The sequence below is a fragment of the Narcine bancroftii genome, chromosome 11 (assembly GCF_036971445.1).
Source record: "Narcine bancroftii isolate sNarBan1 chromosome 11, sNarBan1.hap1, whole genome shotgun sequence".
Classification (NCBI taxonomy): domain Eukaryota; kingdom Metazoa; phylum Chordata; class Chondrichthyes; order Torpediniformes; family Narcinidae; genus Narcine; species Narcine bancroftii.
Genome location: NC_091479.1, coordinates 33442902 through 33464924, shown reverse-complemented (window position 1 = coordinate 33464924; position 22023 = coordinate 33442902). Strand labels below are relative to the sequence as shown.

The 22023-nt window shown below is 48.5% G+C and overlaps 1 long non-coding RNA gene across 1 annotated transcript; it reads right to left on the bottom strand.

Moving 5' to 3' along the window:
* Positions 1-10880: 10880 nt before the first annotated feature.
* On the bottom strand, positions 10881-13778 carry LOC138746384 (uncharacterized). The gene is made up of 3 exons (XR_011346926.1): positions 13611-13778; positions 12863-12940; positions 10881-11738 (listed from the first exon to the last, which is right to left on the bottom strand). It is a non-coding gene; the product is annotated as an uncharacterized lncRNA (long non-coding RNA).
* Positions 13779-22023: the final 8245 nt, after the last annotated feature.

Genomic DNA, 22023 nt, shown 5'->3' with positions numbered 1-22023 from the left:
AAGTGCCAAACCAATCCAAGAAGGATAAATGTAGGAACAATGTAAGGGGAGGTGAATTGAAAAATGTATAAAAACAAAGAAGCTTCCCGCCCTCGGTGTACTTTCCCGAGGTAGGGGGAGAGTATCCAACCTTGCAATGTTGTAAATGTAAATAAATGTTCTTTGTTCTCAACTTTTGTCTCGAGCATATTTTGTGAACATGAAGCCACTTCTCACAAATCCATTTTTCTTTGCTTCCCAATGCTCATAGAATGAGTCTGATTCCATCTGTTTTTCCTGTTGTAGCATCACATTCTTCATAAAGTTAGATGTTATTTTTTGAAAGTTGTGTCACCTGAACAATAATGCTCCAATCCTTCTGATCCTGACGTACCATGTGTCTAAAATGTCATGTTTCTCAGTTACTTGTCCGAATGCCTTAAAAATATAGGGACTTTGGTGTTAATAATACAGAGTAAAGATTTCACCAATCCTTTTGAATTTATGATCTCTGGGATTTCTCGTCAAGTTTTCTATTTAGGTTGGTGTATCTTGCAGACCTGTTTGGTTGCAGCAAGTAAGAAGTTATCGCCTTGTAGCATCCGCTGTGGCAGCGCTACCACATACTGTTTTAAATTCCCCACATGTGCTCGCTGGCCAACCCACTTCTGGTGACGTACTCCCTGACTTCCATCTTTACGTCATTGTGTCGTGGAGTCACTCTCCAGCTGGCTGCCGCTATGTGGAAGTGTAGGGCTCCTCAGCCCATACATGGTGCTAGGAGTGGGCTCCTTCTCGGCAGTGAAGGGGAGTCTGTGCCATCTTGGATTATCCAAGTGTTGCAGCGATTTGGCCTCTTTTTGCTCACCTGGTCTCTTGACGCACCATAATCTCAGCATTTATAAGGGGGAAATTCTTTCAATGTTTCATTCACTTTTATTACAGAATTCTTCCTAGATTATCTGTGTAACATTGAATGTTATGGGTTTTCATGAACAGGGATCATGATTTTACTCATAATTTGGTGAGCAAATGGATGGGACATTTTTACTAATGCCCCATGGGAATCGAAATAAAAATGAAGTGACAAAATTTGGAAGGTTTGTTGACCCTTGTTTTTAAGCAGGATGTCAGGATAACCTTCATCTTGCTTGCTGAATTAAAATGTGATTTGTCAGTTCTTAATGGCAGCTGCCATATTGGCATTGCAAGGAGAGATGGGAAATGGGTCAGGTCCTTGGTGGTCTCAGTAATGCAACGTAGAAAGATGTCACGGGGCTGAATGTGGTTTAGGGAGGGTGAGGGTATTAATTTTTAGGAAACGTATGTGGCCAGCCACCTATCAATATTTTTTGTCAAACAGAAACTGCTGCTGGTTGAAGCCATTTCCTACTTTGAACAGGCCCAATGTCAATATCCAAGCACATATTGTTAAGAGCCCATAGGATCCCAAAACCCAGCAGCAAGAGACATTCACCAAGACAAGTGGTTTTTAAAACAGAAGTTATTTTTAATCAAATTTAAACATGAAATTAGAATGAAAGTTTAAATTAACTCTATACTTAACTAATCCAAATGAACCCCCTTCTAATTCTAAGCGCACATGTTTGTAATGTGTATAAATTTAAGAAAAGTTCTTTGGTTCAAGGTTCAATCTCACTTCTCCTTCTTCCAAGTTCTCTGGATGCCCAGCCTCCCCCTCGCCCTACAACTCCCCCTTCACCCTCCCCCTTACCCCTGCCTGGCCCCGCCCCCTCCCCTCATTCACCGCCCCCGCCCCCTCCCCTCATTCACCTGCCCCGCCCCCTCCGGGCTCCCGCCCCTCCCATCACCCTCCCTCTCCCTCATCCCCATCCCCTCCCCGCACCCTGCACCGACCCCTCGGCTCCACCCAAACACCCCGCTGGTACCGGCCACTCCTGGGCGAGGCCCGGCGGGCTGCGGGTCGCTCGCTTGCGCGGCTGAGGAAGGTCCCGGCGCTGCCGCCAACTTCATCCCATTCGCGCCCGCGGCGACGCGACGGACCCCGAGCAGACGATGCCGCCACCAACGTCCCGCCTCCTCACAGCAAGAGCCAATCAGCCCGCGAAACCGCCCATCAATCCAACCCGACTTTAGCGTCCAATCCCATAGCGGCCTCACCCAATCAACCCATTGGCTCGCGCAACTGAAGCAACCAATCAGCGAGAGAGCGAACACACAGGTGAACCCAATCAGCATCGCAAGACAGAAATCAAAGGCAGTGGAAGGAGCAGGAGACCTTTCGGCCCTTCCACTTACAACTACCCCAACACTCAATCTAATCCTTGGGAAACACAGGATCACTTTGTCTTGGCTCCAGGATTCCTCTGATCTCAAGAAATACATTGTACCCCAACTGCAAGGGAGACTATTTATTATCAAACTTTCCTTTATATTTATTACCGCTTCCAATTTAATGGAGGACACAAGTGGTTGTGTCAGCCAGCTGGACCGCCTCGGGGAACCTCATGGAGCAGGCAATCTTGGTGAGAAGGTAACTCATCCCGCGGGAGGCCGGAAGTGACCCTACAATGTCATTGTAGATGTGGCTGAACCTATGTGGTGCTGGCTCGAATGTCTGGCATGGTGCCTTCACGTGTGTCTGCATTTTGGTCATCTGGCAGAGTGTGCAGGCCTTGGCCCACTGACAACCTGTTTCTGGAGTCTCAGCAATACCAACCTATTGACCACCATTTTGACAGTACTGATGGCCGGGTGCGTCAGATTGTGCACCTCATCATAAAACTGCCATCTCAATGCTGTCGGCACGATGAGGTGGGGTTTGCCATTGGAATGTCGCAGAGGAGCGTCTACTTACCAGGATCGATGTTAACATCCTCCAGCCTGAGCCTGGACACTGCTCTCTTGCTTGCAAGGATCTCAGGGTCATCCTGCTGTCCCCTGCCGAGGGCTAAGTAGTCTATTCACTGGGACAGGGCCTGGATAGACTTGATTGCGGGGATGGGGCAGTGCGTCACCCATGATGTGTTGAATGTCGGTAGTGAACTCAGACTCATATGAGAGGAGTCGCTGCTGCTTGGCCGACCACAGGTCCAACACTTTATGGAAGGCAAAAGTTAATGGCTTCTGGTCCATGAAGACACTGAATTGTCTACCTTCCAAAAATACCTTAAGTGCCTGACTGCCAGGTACAGCACCAATTGCTCTCAGTCAAAGACGCTGTATTTGAGTTCAGGTGGCCAGAGATGTCTGCTAAAGAAGGACAGGGGCTGCCATTCCCCTTTGATGAATTGCTCCAGTGCACCCCCTACTGCTGTGCAGGAAGCATCTACTGTGAGAGTGGTGGGTGTCTCTGGCCTGGCGTGTACCACAAGGGTTGTGTTGGCCAGTGCGTCCTTGGCCTTCTGGAACGCCTCCAAATCCTTTTGTCCCAGGTAATGTATTTACCTTTCTCCGCATGATGTGGGCCACGGGGGGGCGTGGCAAGATGGTGTAAGGATCAGACGTTCCTTCCAGTCCTCTCCTGACTCTATCTTAATGTTTTGTCTAGAAATGCCCGTTAAAATTCTTTAAAAGTTTAGATAACTTCAGTGATGTTAATTTAACTTATGATGGTAAAATTGGTGGAAAAGAGCAAAAAAAAACGACAACAGATTATCAAAAAACTACATTTTCCAAAAGTTCAAGTTTTGGAGCCTACCTACAGGAAAGACATCGAGACTCAGCCTGAAATGGATCCCAGGAGAAAGGTACAGCTTTCGGATGTAGAGTTCAATATTACATCGGTAGAGCCCTCTAAAGTGGGCGCCAAACAGCCTTTAGAACAAAGAGTTACTCAGGTTCGCACATGTGCAGTACCATCTGACGGCAATGTTATGAATGAACCACTTGTAGTAACATCAGTTGAAGTACCGGCTGGGGAAAGGCATTTGTCAACTGTAGCGGTGGCACTGCAAACTGCACCTTTTGAGATAAAAGAACCTATACAACTTGATGGACTGGGGAAAACCCCGGCCAGCGTCCTCCAGTCATTGCTGGAGAGGCTGTGGCTGGGGTTTCCACACGAAGCTATACTACAAGGAAGGCAACCAGAATGAAGGAAGCAAAAGAAGACCCTTTGGTTATGCAGAAGAAGCAGGAATCTGTTGAGCCAGAATCTCTTCCAATTGAAAAGATTCTTGTGAATCTTGAATCTAAATTATCTTATACAATGCAGGGATTATCCAAGATTATGACTGAACTTGGTACTAGGTTTAATACTCTGTGGTGAAAATACATTCTCAACAGATGGCTGAGTTTGGAGCTTTTAAGCTTGAAGTGAGAGATAAATTTAATTCGTGTGAAGAAGATATAGACGAAATACGAGATCATGTTTCAGATGTGACCAAAATGGTCAAAGACTTACAAACTCAAAATAAAAATTTGGTGAAAAAGATTGATTATTTGGAAAACCAATCCAGACGGAACAATACAAAGATTATTGGTTTGCCGGAAGGAATGGAGGGACCAGACCCAAGAAAATTTTTTACTGAATGGATTCTGCAGGTGCTGGGTCAAGAACATTTCCTGGAAGGTATAATACTGGAACGTGCTCACAGAGGCTTGCGTAGAAGACCTATTTCAGGTCAAAGTCCAAGACCTGTTTTGGTTCGTTGCTTGAATTATTACGACAAGAAATAATTTTACGAGTGGCTATTAGAAATGCACAACAGAGAAAATCACCCTTGATGATTCAAAATAATCGAGTTTTCTTCTATGCGGATTTGAGTCAAGAAGTTATGTTCCAATGACGGGAATTCAATTCTGCTAAAGAGTTGTTGTGGAAGAAAGGTTATAAGGCAACCTTTAGATATCCAGCTGTTTTGAAGGTTTTTCAAGATGGTTGCCAACCAAAGTTCTTTGATTCTCCAAAGGAAGCTATAGCATTTGCTCAAGAGCTGCCAATTACTCGGTTTCAACAGAGACGTAGTCCGCCGCGATCTCTAAGAAGACAAGAGATGGAAGAAAAGAGCCGTGCTACAAGAAGGAATGGTTGTAATGGTGACTCGGCAGTTGGAGCTGATTAAAAGAAGAGTTGTTCTTTTTTTTTTATTTTTTAAAAAATATTAAATAATGATAATGTTAGTTTAAGATGAAGTGAGAGTTGGGGGAGAGAACTGGATGGGCACTATTTCCTGAAAGTCATCTGCTACGTGTGAGTTATCTCACACCCATTTTTTTGGGAGTTACCGCATTGCGCGGTTTAGACGGGAGGGGGTATTTTTAACCTCCTACCTGTTTTTTTTTCCTTTTTTTGTATTATTAGATTAAAGAGTTAAGGGTTTTCTTTTGTGTTTATAAAAAAAAGCATGAGAAAGTATTTGATTGTTTAAAAAACTAAAAATTCATGTGGTTTTTTTTGTAAAGTTTATTCAGTAGATAAGGAATATTTGAAATTTAAATGTAAATGGGATGGATAAGTTTTTTTTTAATATTTTTTCTTTAACTTTAAGGTGAAAGGAGTGGTAATTCTGGTGTATATTATTTTGCTATTTTAGTTATAGAACGAAGGGAATAATGGTAAAAGTTATAAATTGAATTGTACAATTCTTAATAAGGCTTGAATTTTGTTTTTGGCTTATGCTCCATTTGTTGAAGATATAGATTTCGTTGCAGATGTATTTTTATATTTGGATATCTGAATTTTAACGTAATGATTGGGGATATTTAAATGTGGTTTTGGAGCTTTTATTGGGAAATTATTCAAGGTTAAAAGGGAAAAATGGTGGAAGAGTACCAAATTTGAATTGTACAATGTTTAATGAGGTTGGAATTTTGTTTTAAGATGGCAGTTTATGTGACTAATATGATGATAGATGTGAAGTTAGTTGATATTTGGTGAAGGTTTATCTCTATTGAGAAAGTTTTATTTTTCATCTTTTTTTTTCTCATGCTACAATTTTTTTTAAAGAATTGATTATTGTTTCAGAATTTTTGATAGACAATGTTACTGATTTTACTAATTTTTTATATTAAGTTTGTTAATTATATGTTTCATCTTAACTCTGTTAAATATATGCATTTAAGTTTGATTTAAATATGTTTTTTAAGTCTGATATCTTAGTATTAATTACTTTTCTTTTTGTTAGTATTTTAATTGGTTATGTTTTTGTTTTTTTTGTAAGTGGGTTTTTTTATCACATACATTATTAACTTTATTAATTCTTCACTCTTTATTTTGGGGGGGAAGGGGGGGTTGTACTAATTTGAGTTGGGTTATTAATGTGTAATAATTATTGGGGAGGGTATAGTTTATTTAGATTACTGATACTGTATTGTAATTTTATTATTTTGTTCTTAATTTTTAAATGTAATTCTATATGTTATTCATGTTATAAAATCTTAAATAAAGTTTAAAAACAAAAAAATGATGTCGGCCACAACCGGTATGAATCAGTGATAAAAATTAATCGTACCAGTGAATTCTTGCAGCCCCTTCATTATGTGGGGTTTGAGGAAGCACTTAACAAACTCTACCTTTTCAAGCAGGGTTTAGTTCCGTGCCTGTTTATTTGACCCCCAAGGAAGTCGAACGTTTCCAACCTGAACTAGCACTTAGCAAGGTTTATATCGTAAGTCCAAATTCCCGCAGCCAGGCGCACAGTCACATTAGACGGTCTCTGTTTAGCTTCATTGCCACCACTTTGACATCTTGTGGTTACTGCCACCCTCTGCTGTTGGAGAATATCCTCCTTGATCTCAGCCCCTCAATGTAACTAAGAACCCCTAAAATGTCCCTAATGTTTTGGCCTTCATCACTACTCCTGGCAAGGCATTCTTGACACCCACAACTCTGGGTAAAAGAAAATACCCCTGATATCTCCCCTAAATCTTCCTCCCTTTGCTTTAGACAGATGTCTTCTAGTGTTTGCTACTCCCATCTGGGTTTCAGGCAAACTGAAGGGCATCTTTCACCGAGTTTCTGGTTTTCCAGCAGTTCTGGATGTCTATCTCTGGATGCTCTGCTCCGTGGACCACCCCGCAGTATCCCATCTAGTCCTAGAGTCTCTGTGTCAGACATTTTCTGCTGACCACTGCCTGATGGCTTTGTGGTCAAATGTGTTTGTCTATGAAACCGTTCCCAGGAAGGTAAAGGGGCAAAGTCCTGCTGACTGGAACATTGTGCAGCACCAGGGCCAGGCCAATCTTTCGCAACACCTGAGCCAGGTAGAACCTCAGCACAGAGCAGCATTTGGTGCCCTTGCACTTTGGTTACAAGCACAGCCACACACAATTATGGTCATGCTGGTTACACCCTTGTCCCCATTGATTGATGATGTACACGGTCCTTCTCCAGACTCTATCCATTTTGGACCCCCACATGAATAGGAAATTTGTTTTGGGAATTGACAGGGTGGTGGTGTGGGGATGGGCCAAACCTGGCCCACGTGCAGCAGGACCGAAAGTTCCTTGCACATTGCACCTGATAATCAGGTTTAACCCGAATGACAGAGATGGGTATCTGTGTGGTTCTCCCTGTCTCCTGGACCTGGGGGTCTTTGTACTGCTCCCCATCTCCTTAAGTTGGTGCTTTGTTCTCCACCACCCCCACAAGAAATCCAAGACCCCTGGATGGAGGGCAGAGGCGCAGAGAGATCAGTGAGAACACGGGTAGTTTCAACAGGGTGGGGTCCATCCAGGCGCCTGATAACAGGAGGAACCAAGTGGGAAGGAGGATGCAGGGCATTCGATAGCAGGACATTGCAAGAGCGTGGATTCCTCGAACTCTTCAGGGGAGAAGGCGCTGGTCGATCCATCGGTTTAGGTGGGGCAGGGTATAGACATGGCAGCTGACTGGAATTGTCAGCGGGTTACTGAGACCTGGGAAAGGAGGGGAAGGAGGGTGCAGTAGTGTTCTGAGAGTGCTGAGGGAGAGGCAACATGGGTGCCACCTCAAGGCAACGGTCCCCTGATTGATTGCAGGGATGGGCTCTGTAAATAGACTCATAGATATCCAGCACAGAGCATCTTTGTCGCCCTGCCATCAGGAAGGAGATATGGAGGAATAAAAGCAGAGCAGCCAGGGAGGGAAATAGCATCTTCCCACAGGCCATGAGATTAACAAGGCAACATGAGCTGGATGGGAGCTAAGAATGAAAAGGGTAAGAGGAATATGGACTGATTACAACAGCTCAGCTAGCAGGAGAGAGGGGCTGAAGGGCCTGTTTATGTTTTCTCTATCTGGACCAGCTTTTGAGTTCAAGCTTTAAAAAACCCAATCATTTTTAAATTTAATATCAATGGTACAGAATGAATCAAGAGACAAGATGTCTGTCCAGCAGCAAGCGTCGAAGGCACTTCCTGAAACGGAGGCTCTGAAACCACAGGGAGGTTCTGGACGGAAAGAGGCCCAGTTTCTTCTGGAAGGAGGATAGGAGAGGCAGGGGAAATGCGGGGGAAGGGAGGGGGAGGGGAGGGGCTAGGGATGCCGTCCACCGTTCACCTCCCCTTTCCTCTACCCCGTTCCCCTCCCCTTTCCACTGCCCGTTCCCCTCCCACATCCCCTCCCCCTTCCAGTCCCCAGTTCCCGTCCCCCGCTCGCCTCCCCCATTCCCCTCCCCCTTCCCTTCCTCCTACTCCTAACCCTAACCCCTAACAAAATCCTAAACCTAACCTTAACACTACCGATACCCCCTACCACCACTCCACGTCCCCTAACTCTACCCCCACCCCGTCCACTAACCCTAACTTTATTCCTACGCCTATGCCACCCCCTAACCCCAATCCTAATGCTACCCACCATCCCCTAACCCCAAACCTCACTCCTCCTCTACCCCCCTGCTCCTACCCCCTTCCCCTATACCTAACACAAGCCCACTTCCCCGAACTATAGACCTAACCATAAACCAAGATATAGCCCTACCCCATGTCTCCTAATACTAACCCTAACTCTACCCAACTTCCCCAACCCTAAACTAAACCCTATCCCTATCCCTTACAACCTACCTCCTTCCCCTAAACCTACCTCCTACCCCTTCCCCATACCCGCACCCCCTACAACTATCCCCTTCCCCTAACCATACCTCCTACACCTTCCCCATACCCACACCCCCTACAACTACCCCCTACCCTATCCCTTACAACCTACCCCCTTCCCCTAACCATACCCCTTCCCCATACCCGCACCCCCTACCACTATCCCTACCCTATCCCTTACAACCTACCCACTTCCCCTAACCCTACCTCCTACCCCTTCCCCATCCCCGCACCCCCTACCACTACCCCCTACCCTACCCCTTACCACAACCCCTACCCTTACCCCCTTCCACTACCCCCTTTCTCCTACCCCCTTCCCCTCCCCCTCCTTCCCCTAGGTTAGGGGTAGGAAGGGGAAAGGGAAGGGGGAGGAGAAGGGGAGGAGGAGAAAGGGAGGGGAAGGGGGAGGGTTAGGGGAGGGGATGGGGGAGGGGAAGGGGAGGGGGAAAGGGGAAGGGAAGGGCGGAGGGGAAGAGGGAGGTGAAGAGTGGAGGGCTGGGGTTAGGGCATAGGTGTGAGGGCAGGGGAAGGGGAAGATGAGCGGGAGGGGGTTGGGATGGAGGAGGGGTAGAGGAGAAGAGGGGAAGTGGGTGAAGGGACATGGAAGAGGCAGGGAATGGGGTTGGCAGGGCCAGAGGGATACGACGGGGAGGGGTTCAGGCCATCATGATGTTGTCCGTCCTCTGTTCAGCTGGGATGCGAGGTTCTTCTGGACTCGTGTCTTGTCTCTGAGATCGCTCCTTCTCCTGGGAAGAGAAATACGAGTGATAGAGATACTGTCTCTGAGGCCTGAACACAATGACTTTGGAGGGTCCCAACACTTCCCCCATCATCCCCCCTACCCCTGAACCCTCCCCTCCCTCACACCAGTACTCTCCATTTTTCTTGAATTCCTGTCCATATTAAAATCCTTTTCATGCCTTTTTTGGACAAGCCTCCGCTACTACCCCGACAATGCATTCCAGCCACCCACTACATTCTGTGTGAATAAAATGTACCCCTCACGTCTTGCCTAAATTTCCCTCAGCTCACCTTATTTAGACGTCCTCTGGTATTCTCGCCCCAGGAATGCACACAATATTCCAAGTGTGGTCTGACGAGAATTTTATACATCTGCAACGATACCTCTCGGTTTTTGAACTCAGTCCCCTGACTCCTGAAGGCCAGCACACAATACACCATCTTAAACTCCCTCTCAATTTGCACAGCAACCTTGAGTGATTTATGGAGCAGGATCTAAATATTTCTCAGTCCTGCACACTGTTCATAATCCTGCCATTAACCAAGTGCTCTGCCCTCACATTCTTGTAATCCACATTCAGTAAAGATATTGGTATATATGAAGCTACTTTTAATGGGTCTCCAACCTTCTTTGGAATAACTGTTATTCGTGCCCTTGAAAATTACTCTGGAAATAAACCTGGACCAGTTGCTTATTTAAGTACATCTGATTTACAGGATTGAACTCCATCTGTCACTTCTCTGCAAACTGGATGACCTATGACAACCTTCTACACTGTCTACAACATCTCTACCTCTGTGTGATCCCCTGACGTACCCACCCTTCCACTCCCATCATCATTCATAAAAATCACAAAGAGCAGGGGTCCCAGAGCAGATCCCTTTGGAGCGCCACTAGTCATTGTTCCATCTACTACTACCCTCTGTTTACTGCAGACAAGCCAATTCTGAATCCACGCAGCCAAGGCTCCATGGATCCCATGCCTCCAGACATTCTGAATGAGGCCTCCGTGGGGATCTTGTCAAGCACCTTACTAAAATCCTCGTGCAGCACATACAGACCTTGACCTTCATCTATCTCCTTTGACACCTCCTCTAAAAACTCAATTTGACTCGTGAAGCAGGACCTGCTCCTCACAAAACTATCCATGAGTTTCCCCAGCATGTTTGGGCATTGCCCTCGGCCCCAGAATCTGCAGACTTCCTGGCGAGTCCCTCCCTTACTCCTTCCCAGAGCTTCCGCATCCATTAGAACATCAATCATTGCTGCCCAGTACAGGCCCTTTAGCCCATAAAGGGCTGTACTGACCTTTGTAAATGTTCTCCACAACCTTTACCTGTACCACACCCATAGGAACATAGGAAGTGGGAACAGGAATAGGACAAAAATGGCCTATCGAGCCTGCTCCGCCATTCAATACGATCATGGCTGATCTAATTTATGACCAAACTCGACCTACCCTGCCTTCTCGCCATATCCCCAAATTCCTCTATCATGTAAAAATTCTGTTCCCTTACATCCACATGCTCGTCTCAGAGACTTTTATATGTACCTATTCTACCAACCGCTACCACTTTCTCCGGTGACGCATTCAAAGCTCTCACAACTCTCTGCATAAAAAAAAATCTCCCCTCACCTGAAGCGGATGCTCTCTGAGATTTGCACCTGACACTTTAGGAAAGGTTTCTGGCTGTTCATTCCATCTAAGGCCCCCACAATCTTATTTAGAATAAGTTATTAAGCTGTGGAAGGGGCAAGTTGGGAGAGGGAGGAGGGGAGAGAGCTGGTGGGGGAGGGGTGAGAGCTGGTGGGGAGGGGACAAGGCCGTGTTGTGGAGAGGTATCAGGACCGCGTTGAGGTGGTGAACGGACAGACATGGGTGGATCTACCTGCCGAAATAAAGGAGCAATAAGAAGGCCATCTCAGGATCTACCAGCATCTTCTGGGGCTTGATGTCTCAATGGAAAACCCCCTGAGGATGGAAGTAGGCCATGCTCTGCTACAGCTGGTACATGAACATCTGGCAACACAACGATATAACATGACCCACTCTGCCTCCACACTGGCCGGGTCTATATCCTGAGGGTAAGGGGAGGTGGGTGAACGGCCCCTCCCTGCCAATCAACATCCATCCTCATCATCCTCTCCACCCCTCTCCCCTCACTACCCTTTCTCTCCTCACCAATACCCATTGAGACCCTCATGCACCCTTCATCGATATCCAGTCCCCAGCGAGACTCAGCCAGTAAACTCCTTCATATCCTCCAACCCCACCATCCAAGCTTGCCCCAGTGGACAACTTGACCACCCAGACCCACAACCACTTTGATGTAGATCATGGGAATGGGCTGCTTGGCCTTGTTGAAGTGCTGGACCATGCAGTGAACCGTCTTGGGAACATAGTCCAGACCCAGATTCAAATAAACCTGCTCTTCCTCTTGGACACAATACAAACATGTCAGCTGGATTTACCCTCCAAAACCCCGTGCCTCTCCCAACAGGAGTGCCAGCCCCTCCTGCTCTCTGTAGGCCTGATGCCCCCACTGCTCAACACAACATGGCATGAATCCAACGGCTCAGCGAGCAGAGCGTCAACAGGCCGTAGAGGACCCGTCCGCTACCCCATCATTCGGCTTCTGGTGAGACTGCACAAAATGTGCAGCTCTGACCGCCCTCCCTCGTGAGGCAAGGATTCACCGGGGGAGAAAAACCATTGACGTTTCGAGATGAGAAATGTTTGCAGCCGGGTGTTGGCTGGGGTCGAACATGTGGAGGCTGAGTTGTTGGGACGATTCAGAGCAGGCGTTGATTTGGAAGCGCACCAAAAGGTGCCAAAAGTGAGTTATGGGGGAAAGTACATTCGTGAAATGAATTGGGGAAACAGACTGGAGGGGCTGAGTGGCCGAATTTGGCAACCTTGTCTTGTGGTCTTGGCTGCTGCTGTCTGGAGTTGAAATGGCAAGAGGTCATGAGTTAATGGGTGAGGAGCAGGGCAGCCAACGTCAAAGAGTCAGCACTGGTCAGAGGGGCAGGATGGAGGCAACAGAGAGGCTGCAGCGAGACAGATCGATTGAAGGAATGGGGAAGGTAGCAGCAAATGATATGCATCAGAGTGAGGGTGGGGTGGGTGCAGGTGAATCTTACCTTGACTACAGAGGAGAAGTTGAGAAGAGGGACAATGATGGTGTGATCCAACTTTCGCACGATCTGCAGTTTGCGGTTCTATGGCGAGAGAAGAACATCAGCAAGGCTGGGCGATGGGTCGGGGCCCTGAGGGGCAACTTGTCCAAGTTGAGGGGGGAGGCGGGGAGGAGATTTGTCAAGAGGTCAGAGGTGGGGAACTCCAAGGGAGGCCGAAGTGGGGGACTTTTCGAGAGTCAGTGGGGGGGACTTTTCGTGTCGCTGGAGTGGGGACTCGTCAGGGGGTTCAATGAAGTATCATTTCAGTTTTTATGATTGTTTTCCCAGCTTCTACTAAACAATGAATTTGCAGAAAATCTTTGATATTTGCCAGGTGAGTGTGTGTGTGTGTGTGTGTGTGTGTGTGTGTGTGTGTGTGTGTGTGTGTGTGTGTGTGTGTGTGTGTGTGTGTGTGTGTGTGTGTGTGTGTGAGTGTGTGTGTGTGTGTGGGGTGGGGGGTTGTGTGTGGGGAGGGGGGCTGCTGTTGTGGGTTTGTGTGACTTTCTCTGTTTCCAAACCCCATGGCTGCTTTGGTCTCTGTCAGATGCTCCTCTTTCCACCCACCCTTCAAAAATGTGTTTGGGGTGTTTTTTCAATTGGGTGTAATTGTGTGAAACGGGCTGATGTGTCGCAAGGGCCTGTGAACGTGCTGTAGACCCTAAATTTAAATATCAGGGTTTTTCATTTCCACACAACTGCTCCTCCCCCTCACCTTGAATCTCTTGTCTTGCAAGATCTTCTTGATGGCAATCAGCTCTCCGGAGTCCACCAGCCTTGCCTGGTACACCACACCGAAAGATCCATTGTCGATGATTTTAACATCTGTGCAGGACACCACCTTGGGGACGTTGGGTCCATGACACGGTGTGGCCACCTCTGTTGTGACCTTATTGCCATGTCCTCTGGGGCAGAAGCAGCAGCATTTACACACCCAGAGGGTACACAACAGGTCATTTATCCCAACCCAGCCTTGCTGTCCAAGTTAGTCTCTACCCCTCCCTCTAACTCCCTTCCAAGGGTCACCTAAATGTCAGAATTGATCCTCTGGTGGTTCGTTCCAGCTTCTCTCAGTAGAAATATTGCCACCCCAGGTCCTTCTATGATCACTCTCCTCAGACTGAGGCCAGTTCTGCAGCCGTTCACTTTGTCTACAACCCTCCCTCCATGAGAGGATCGGGTCATCTTGACCTTCAGCACGTCCCGGGGAGATGAACCACTCTGAACCCTACCACGGGTTTAGCAGAAGCCCTCCACATTCCCAGAAGCTCAGCAACACCGTGATCTTCCATGATGCAAGCGAGATCTCGTCGCCTGAGGGAGCAGGTGGTGCGGAGAGAGCCCCACGCTTCACCGCTCAACTCTGCTGGGTCCGCCGCAGCAGAAACACTTTCTAGCACCTTGATCCAGGTCCAATGGGGGAAAGAATCCTATCCCGGTTGGGGGGGTGTGGGGGTGTATGCAAGGGTGGAAGGGATCTTGTAACCACGGGGGGGGGGGGGTGGCGGGTGGAGGAGCGGTCCTGTCTCTCAGTGGACAGATCCCATTCCAGGTGGAGGGGGAGCTCTGTCCCATTTCTGTTGAAAGGTCTGCCTTCCATCCCCCTCGCAACTTCTCTTCTCCCTCAGACACCTCACACTCTCCCCTGCCCCGAATCCTCTACCACACTCTCATCCCCCACCCAACACCACCCCCATGGTTTCCCCAGTGCTTTCCGTCCCCTCGCACCCCATCCCCCCAGCTCATCCCTATGTCCCCTATCTCTGATCCAATCTCCCTTGACATTAGCCTGTGGTGCTACCCCGTTCCTTTGTTCTCCCCTCCTGTCCTACAGACCCCATTCCTTTATCCCCTCACATGCCATTGTTCTCCCCCCCCAGTCCGCTCCAGCTGCCTCATAAAGTGCCCTGCACTCAGGATGGGGAGAGGGGATTAAATGTAGCCTCCATTCTCTCTGCCCACACTGGGTAAAGGATGGTGCCAGAGGAGTCTCTGTCACAGTAGGGGAGCATGTAACAGGCTCTTTATCTCACCCATGGGTGCAGGGTGCTTCCAAACACAACCCTGTTGATCAGAGGGTCCCTGGGATGAGACAGCGTCCTACTCCGACACGTGGGCCAGAATCCCCTTCCAGGAGAGACATCTTTCTTTTGTTGCTGTGCCATGGCACGACTCAGCTATGGCTGCCCCATGCAGTGACATCATCACCCCCTCTGTGTCATCATCTCCCCCCTCTGTGACACCTCCCCTCTCTGTAACACCACTAGTGTAATGGGCAGGGACATCCAACCATTTAAATCCTCCTCAATTTCCCCAAGCAAGGGGAGAATAATTCAGCTGGTCTAAATTACTCGTTGTTATCTATTCTAACTCCTAGATATTTGATCCCATTTTGCCGCCACATTTGTTGACTATTTTCTTGACATTGGCTCTAATCCCTCTTCCTAAGTGACATGATTTTGCACATATCCCAAAAGAACTTATACCCAAAGATCTCCCCATAGTACTCCAGGGTGGAGCACAACTTGGGCAATGAGTGTGTCGGGTCTGTCAGATATATCAGAACAACTTCTGCAAATAAATTGATTTCATGCTCTTCCTGGCCTGTTCTGAAACCTTTAATGCCTGAATCCTGGCAAATGGCCTCGGCTAATCGCTCCATGGCCAGTACAAACTCACTCACTGGGAGTGTGGGGGAGGAGTCAGACCTTGATTGGCATGCCTGTTGGCTACCTCTGTCCCTCTCATCTCGACATCAGTGGCTCAGGTTGGGGGAGTCTGCGCTGCCTCCTGCAGTGCACAGCAGCGCTGCTGGACCACCTTTATCTCCTTATTTTCCTGGGCCCTCTCCAAATCTTTCCTTTCTATGATCTCACATTGGTTTCTCAGGAGAAACACTGGCAGCCAAAAGGCACCCTCTGATTCCCCTTTGATTTTGGGAACCCCGACTTCTTGAAGTGGGACCACACGTGGTGACCTATTTTCTCAAGATGTGGATCCAGGAGCTTGGACCAGTCTACCAGTTTGCCGTGGTCCGCCAGCATGCTTGCCAAGCTCCCCAACCCTGCACTCTCGTCAGTCCACCCGCAGATCTTGTTCTCCCTGCCTGCACTCGATTTCCTGCCCCAATTCCAAAGCATCTCCACTGCAGCTGTGTTCAGTCGGAACTCGAAGGACCCTGCTCACTGCACCAATTATTATGTGTGTGAAACTGATTCGAGGGTTCCCAAGGGTGGCGAATTTGAACACAGTTGTCTTTTATTGACACATGTAGTGAAGTCGCATGAGGAGTAAAAGACACACACAGACACAAACTCGCCGGATTAATCGATACACTTGCAACCACTCGTGGATAGAAGACTTGACAATCAACTTGTCACATATGATACCTTGAACAGGTTATTCATTCACTCATTGATCTTGGATGCCTGTGGGTGGTAGGGGATATGCAGGTGGCCCCAAATACTTGGCATCACCACCCATTGCTGGTCGGACGTTATCCGATAGGGTATTCCACATATGGAGCACGCTAAAATGGTGCTTGCAACATCATGAGACCCCAAGATCCTCTGTCCATCATAGTGCACCCATATGCCCACATTTATGATGCACCAATGCTGCCAAGGCTTCAGGGTCTTTCTGCTTGGGGAAAATAGTGGCAGAGCATATTTGAGCAGCTCACTCCACAGTGGCATTGCGTCAGCTTCAGCGGTTTTCCTGGAGGAGTGTCCATCCACATGGTGGACCCTGACTATTCTTTTGTTGTTCCACCTCTCAGAAGATCTGCCAGTGCTGTTGTCCTCAGAGCAGGCAGCCATGCATCTGCCTCCCTGTCTCCTGCCGCCGACCCATCCACACTGACGTGCTGTTTGGCACAGCCCAGAAATCCTGTTGCACTGATCGGAAAAGAGGCTCCTGGGCCCGCCTGGTTGTCCCTTTTCGGATCAGTGCCACAGCTGCCAGCTTGGACAGTTGGCTCTCCCCTCCTCCTCACCCTCTTGTGTCAATACTTTATCTGTGGTGGGCTGGAGCGCTCCAACTTTACACCGTTGTTTTTTGCACCTCCATCAGCCGGAGCCGTCAGTAAACCAAGCTTTTTCTCTGCTGTCCAGCATCGAGGGTGTTGAACGGTTTGCCCCAGGCCATGGTGCCAAGCTCTTCTCGGGGTCATTCAGGTGGGAGGCTGTCACTTTCGGGCAGGACATGATTTGTTCTTGCAAGTGGCTCAGCCCTTCGGGCCCGGCCTCTGTGCGGTCTGCCATGTACCACTTCTTCGGTCCGCTGTGAGTGGCATCCGCAGATTTAACCCATCACATGTTAGGGAGGTGTGGCTGGAGTGTGACTGTCTCTGCTGCCATCTGGTTCTCTGTGGTGAGCAGGCGACCATCTGACACTCAGATGGGGAGTCGCGGGAGGCACCTTCCAGGAGGGAATTGAACAAGAAGCTGTGTGGGACTCGGCGACCTTGCCTCTTTTGCTCGAGGCTCCACTAGGCCATTGTCTTCATGGCAGAGACAAGTCATTCAAAGTGTCTTCCAGTTTTGAGGGTTTGGGGATATTTGTGGTCAGTGGCAGTGGTGTTCAACAGCGTGTTTTGCCATTAAAGAAGCCATTTGTTGTTCAGGTCATCAATGAAGCGGAGAGTTTTTTTTTCTGGGCAACATTGTACAGTAGATGGAGGGGCAGGGTGAAATGGGGAATATGTTGGCACCAGTAACCCAAAAGACCCACAAACCTTTGTGCCTCAACTTGTTGGTGGGCACCGCAATGAGGATTTTGCTTTGAGCAACCATTGATATTTCTCTGCTGCCTGGATGCTCAGGAAAAAGACTGTTGGACTAGGAACCTGGACCTTTTCCAGGTGGTGCCTCCCTGGTGCCAGTGTCTGGGGTGTTGCTGCTGGTGTCCAAGACATCCTAAAGTGGGCCAGAGGTTGCGGTACATGGAGATACCAATGACATAGGGAGGAAGAGGGAAGAGTTCCTGAAAAGTGGGTCCAGGGCGTTTGGTGAGAGCTGAAAAGAAATAGCATGAAGGGAGTCATGTTGGGATGACTGTCTGGGCCATGCGACAGTGAGAGCAGGAACAGAATGAGGTGGAGGATAAAGGCATGGCCTGAAGGTGCGGGTAAAGAGCTCCTTGAGGGCATCCTATTTGCCTTGCTCGGGAGGCTGATGTCGGAAGTCGATGAGCCTTGCTGCCATGTCCTGATGAGCAAGAACATCATGGAGGAGTAATGGATGTCATCAGCGGTGATCTCTTGGAGGTGGAACTGGTCCTTGGCCTGTTTGAACCCCACGTGTGGCTGCGACATCCAGAACGTTGACAGCTTCAACCAAACCATCTGAAGAGCCGCCTGGACCGTGATCTTCACATCCAACTGAAGGGCTGGGTCCTGCTGAGGTCACCACTGTAGCAGGCGCGCTCCCGCGAAGTCTGGAAAGAATGACATGCACCCAAGAAGTGGAAGTGGAAGATAAGTTGCTTGAACAGGCAGCTCCAGCCTCGGGTTGGAAGGCGATCCTCCCGTTGCTCATTGATTCCCACCATGTGGGTCATCCCCTGGGATGAAGGGCATTGGCCCCAACGGGGTCTGCGCTGTCAGCGTGTTTGTCGGCTCTCTAGTGTAGTGGCTCGTGTCTCGGTTAACAGGCCACTCCAACTCGATATGTCAGAAGAATATGGAGCCCATATTTACCAAGGGTGGGTGTGGATATTTACATGAAACCCTGACACTCCCTTTCACCTGAAGGCCTCCGTTTATTCAATGAAACTTTAAAGTAACAGACACCTCTGTTGAGGCGAGAAGGGGAGAGGTTAGGATATTGGGGATGAAGGTGGGAGGTGGTTTCTTTATTCTTTCTTTTATAGATGCCACACATTAGATGAGCATTATTATTAATTGTGTGAATTTGTTGTGGTTTTAAGTATATAAATATTTTTTTTAAATGATCAGCAGGACCACGAGTGGCAGATAGGATCATGGGGACTCTCTCCCCCCAACCCACCCACCCCAAATATCAATGGGATAAACCGGGTTCATTGTCAACGTCGTCGAGAATCCTTTCCACCTGCCCACAGCATTTGGCAGCTCTTCTCGTCGGGAAAGGGGTCGAGGAATATCGGAGCCAGTAGCACCAGGCCCAGAAACAGATTCTTCCTGCGAGCAGTGAGGATGGAGAATGATGGATGACCGGCTCAGACAAAGACTCCAAGACTCTGCTATTGATACAACAGAATTTATTTCTTTTTTGGGAGGGACTGCACGTGTATCATTTGTCCCTCTGTGCGTAGGTCCAGTTGTGTGTTTGCAGAGGTTTCCACCATGAATACAGTTTCCTCGGGTTAAATTTGAACGGGTACAGAGGAGCTTTCCTGGATTGGACAATGTATCTCATGAAACAAAGTTGACTGAGTTCGGGCTTTTCTCTTTTTCACCCCAAAATTAACTTTATTCTAAAATTATTGACCAAGAGGACAACTGTTCCATGTCTTTTCTCATCCTCGTGTTGCATGTCTATATTCCCTTCACTGTTCATGTTCTCTGTTTAACATCATTCCACCACTTTGACTCCCTGCACTCTGTGGTTGAAGGGGTTCCCCTTAGTCTCTGCCCCTTAAGACCCGGAGGATTAGAGTCCTTCCCCACAGCGCCCTCGTGTTGGCTGCGCCAAGCCTCAGTGCATCTCTCAGCAACCTGGAATAGGCCGGTGGGCAGCGTTCCCTCTCCCACATCTCCATGTGCTAAAAGACCAGCAGGTTAACGTCGAACAGTTATGCCCTTCGGACCTCGATGTTGTGCTGACCTATCAATTCCAAGCAAAATAAAAACTAGACCCTTCCTCCTTCATAACCCTCCATTCTTGCAATGGAGAGAGTGCAGAGGGGATTCACCAGGCTGATACCTGGAATGGCAGGAATGACTTATGAGGAAAGATTGCGCAAATTGGGATTGTTCTCACTGGAGTTTAGAAGATTGAGAGGGAATCTCATAGAGACATATAAAATTCTGGCAGGGCTGGACAGAATGGATGGAGGTGGGATGTTTCCAATGGTGGGAAAATCAAGAACCCAGGGCCATGGTTTGAGGATAATAAGCAAACCATTTAGGACCGAGATGAGGAGGAATTTCTTTACCCAGAGGGTGGTGAATCTGTGGAATTCATTGCCACAGAGGGCAGTGGAGGCAGGTTCATTAAATATATTTAAGAGGGAATTAGATCTATTTCTTCAGTATAAGGATATTAAAGGTTACGGAGAGAAGGCGGGGACGGGGTACTGAACTTTAAGATCAGCCATGATCTCGTTGAATGGCGGAGCAGGCTCGAAGGGTCGAATGACCTACTCCTGCTCCTATCTTCTATGTTTCCTTCATTCATGTGTCCAAGAAGCCCTTAAATGCCGCTAATATTTTAGCCTTCATCACCACTCCTGGCAAGACATTCCTGGCACCCACAACTCTGTGTAAAAACAAGTACCCCTGATATTGCCCCTAAACCTTCCTCCCTTTGCTTTGGGCTTCTCGTGTTTGCTTCTCTTATCTGGGTTTCAGGCAGACCAAAGGGCATCTTTCACTGAGATTCTGGTCTTCCAGCAGTTCTGGATGTCTGTCTCTGGATGCTCTGCTCAGGGTACCACCCCGCAGTATCTCATCAAGTCCTAGTCTCTGTGTCAGCAGGAATTCCATGCTGACCACTGCCTGATGGCCCTGTGGTCAATAGTGTTTGTCTATGCAACCATTCCCATGAAGGTGATGGGGCAAAGTCCTGCTGACTAGGACATTGTGTGGCATCAGGGCCAGACCAATCTTTCGCAACACCTGAGCCAGGTAGAACTTCAGCACATAGCGGCTTTTGGTGCCCTTGCACTTTGTTTCCAAGCACAGCCAAACACAATAGCCATGCTGGTTAGGGTTATGCCCCCATTGATTGACGACGTACATGGTCCTCCAGACTCTATACATTTTGGACCCCCACATGAATAGGAAATGTGTTTTGGGAATTGACAGGGTGGAGGTGTGGGGATGGGCCACACCTGCCTCACGTGCAGCAGTACCCGAGAGCTCCTTGCACCTGATGACCAGGTTCTACCGGATTGATAGAGTTGGGCATCTCTGTGGTTCTCCATGTCTCCTGGAACTGGGGGTCTCCTTACTGCTCCCCATCTCCTTGAGTTGGTACTTTGTTCTCCACCATCACCACAAGACAACCAAGACCCCTGGATGGAGGGCAGTGGTGCAGAGAGATCAGTGAGAATATGGGTAGTTTCAACAGGGTGGGGTCCATTCTGATGCCTGATAACAGGAGGAAACCAACGGGGAAGGAGGATGCAGGGCATTCGATAGCAGATGGGGCAGGGTGTAGACACGGCAGCTGACTGGAATTGTCAGGGGGATACTGAGACCTGGGAGAGGAGGGGAAGGAAGGTGCAGTTGTGTTCTGACGAGAGAGTGCTGAGGGAGAGGCAACATGGGTGGAACCTCAAGGCAAGGGACCCCTGAATTTTTTGCAGGGATGAGCTCTGTAAATAGACTCCCAGATATCCAGCAAAGAGCATCTTTGTCCCCCTGCCATCAGGAAGGCGATATGGAGGGAGGGAAATAGCTTCTTCCCACAGACCGTGAGATTGACAAGGCAACATGAGCTGGATGGGAGCTAAGAATGAAAAGGTGGAGAGGAATATGGACTGATTACAACAGCACAGCCAGCAGGAGAGTTGGGCCGAAGGTCCTGTTTCTGTGTTGTCTATCTGGACGAGCCTTTTGAGTTCAAGCTTAAAAAGACCAAACCATTTTTAAATTTAATATCAACGGTATAGAATGAATCAAGATACAAGATGTCTGTCCAACGGCAAGCGTCGAAGGCACTTCCTGAAACGGAGGCTCTGAAATTACAGGGAGGTTCTGGCTGGTATGAGGCCCGGCTTCCTCTGGAAGGAGGAGAGGAGGCAGGGATAATGTGGGGGTAGGCGTGGGGAGGGGAGGGGGTAGCGATGCCTTCCTCCATTCACCTCCCATTTTTACACCGTACCCCTCCTCATTCCCATGCCCATTCCCCTCCCCCATCACTTCCCCATTTCCCGTGCCCTGCTGGCCTCCCCCGCTCCCCTCCCCAACCTAACCCTAACCC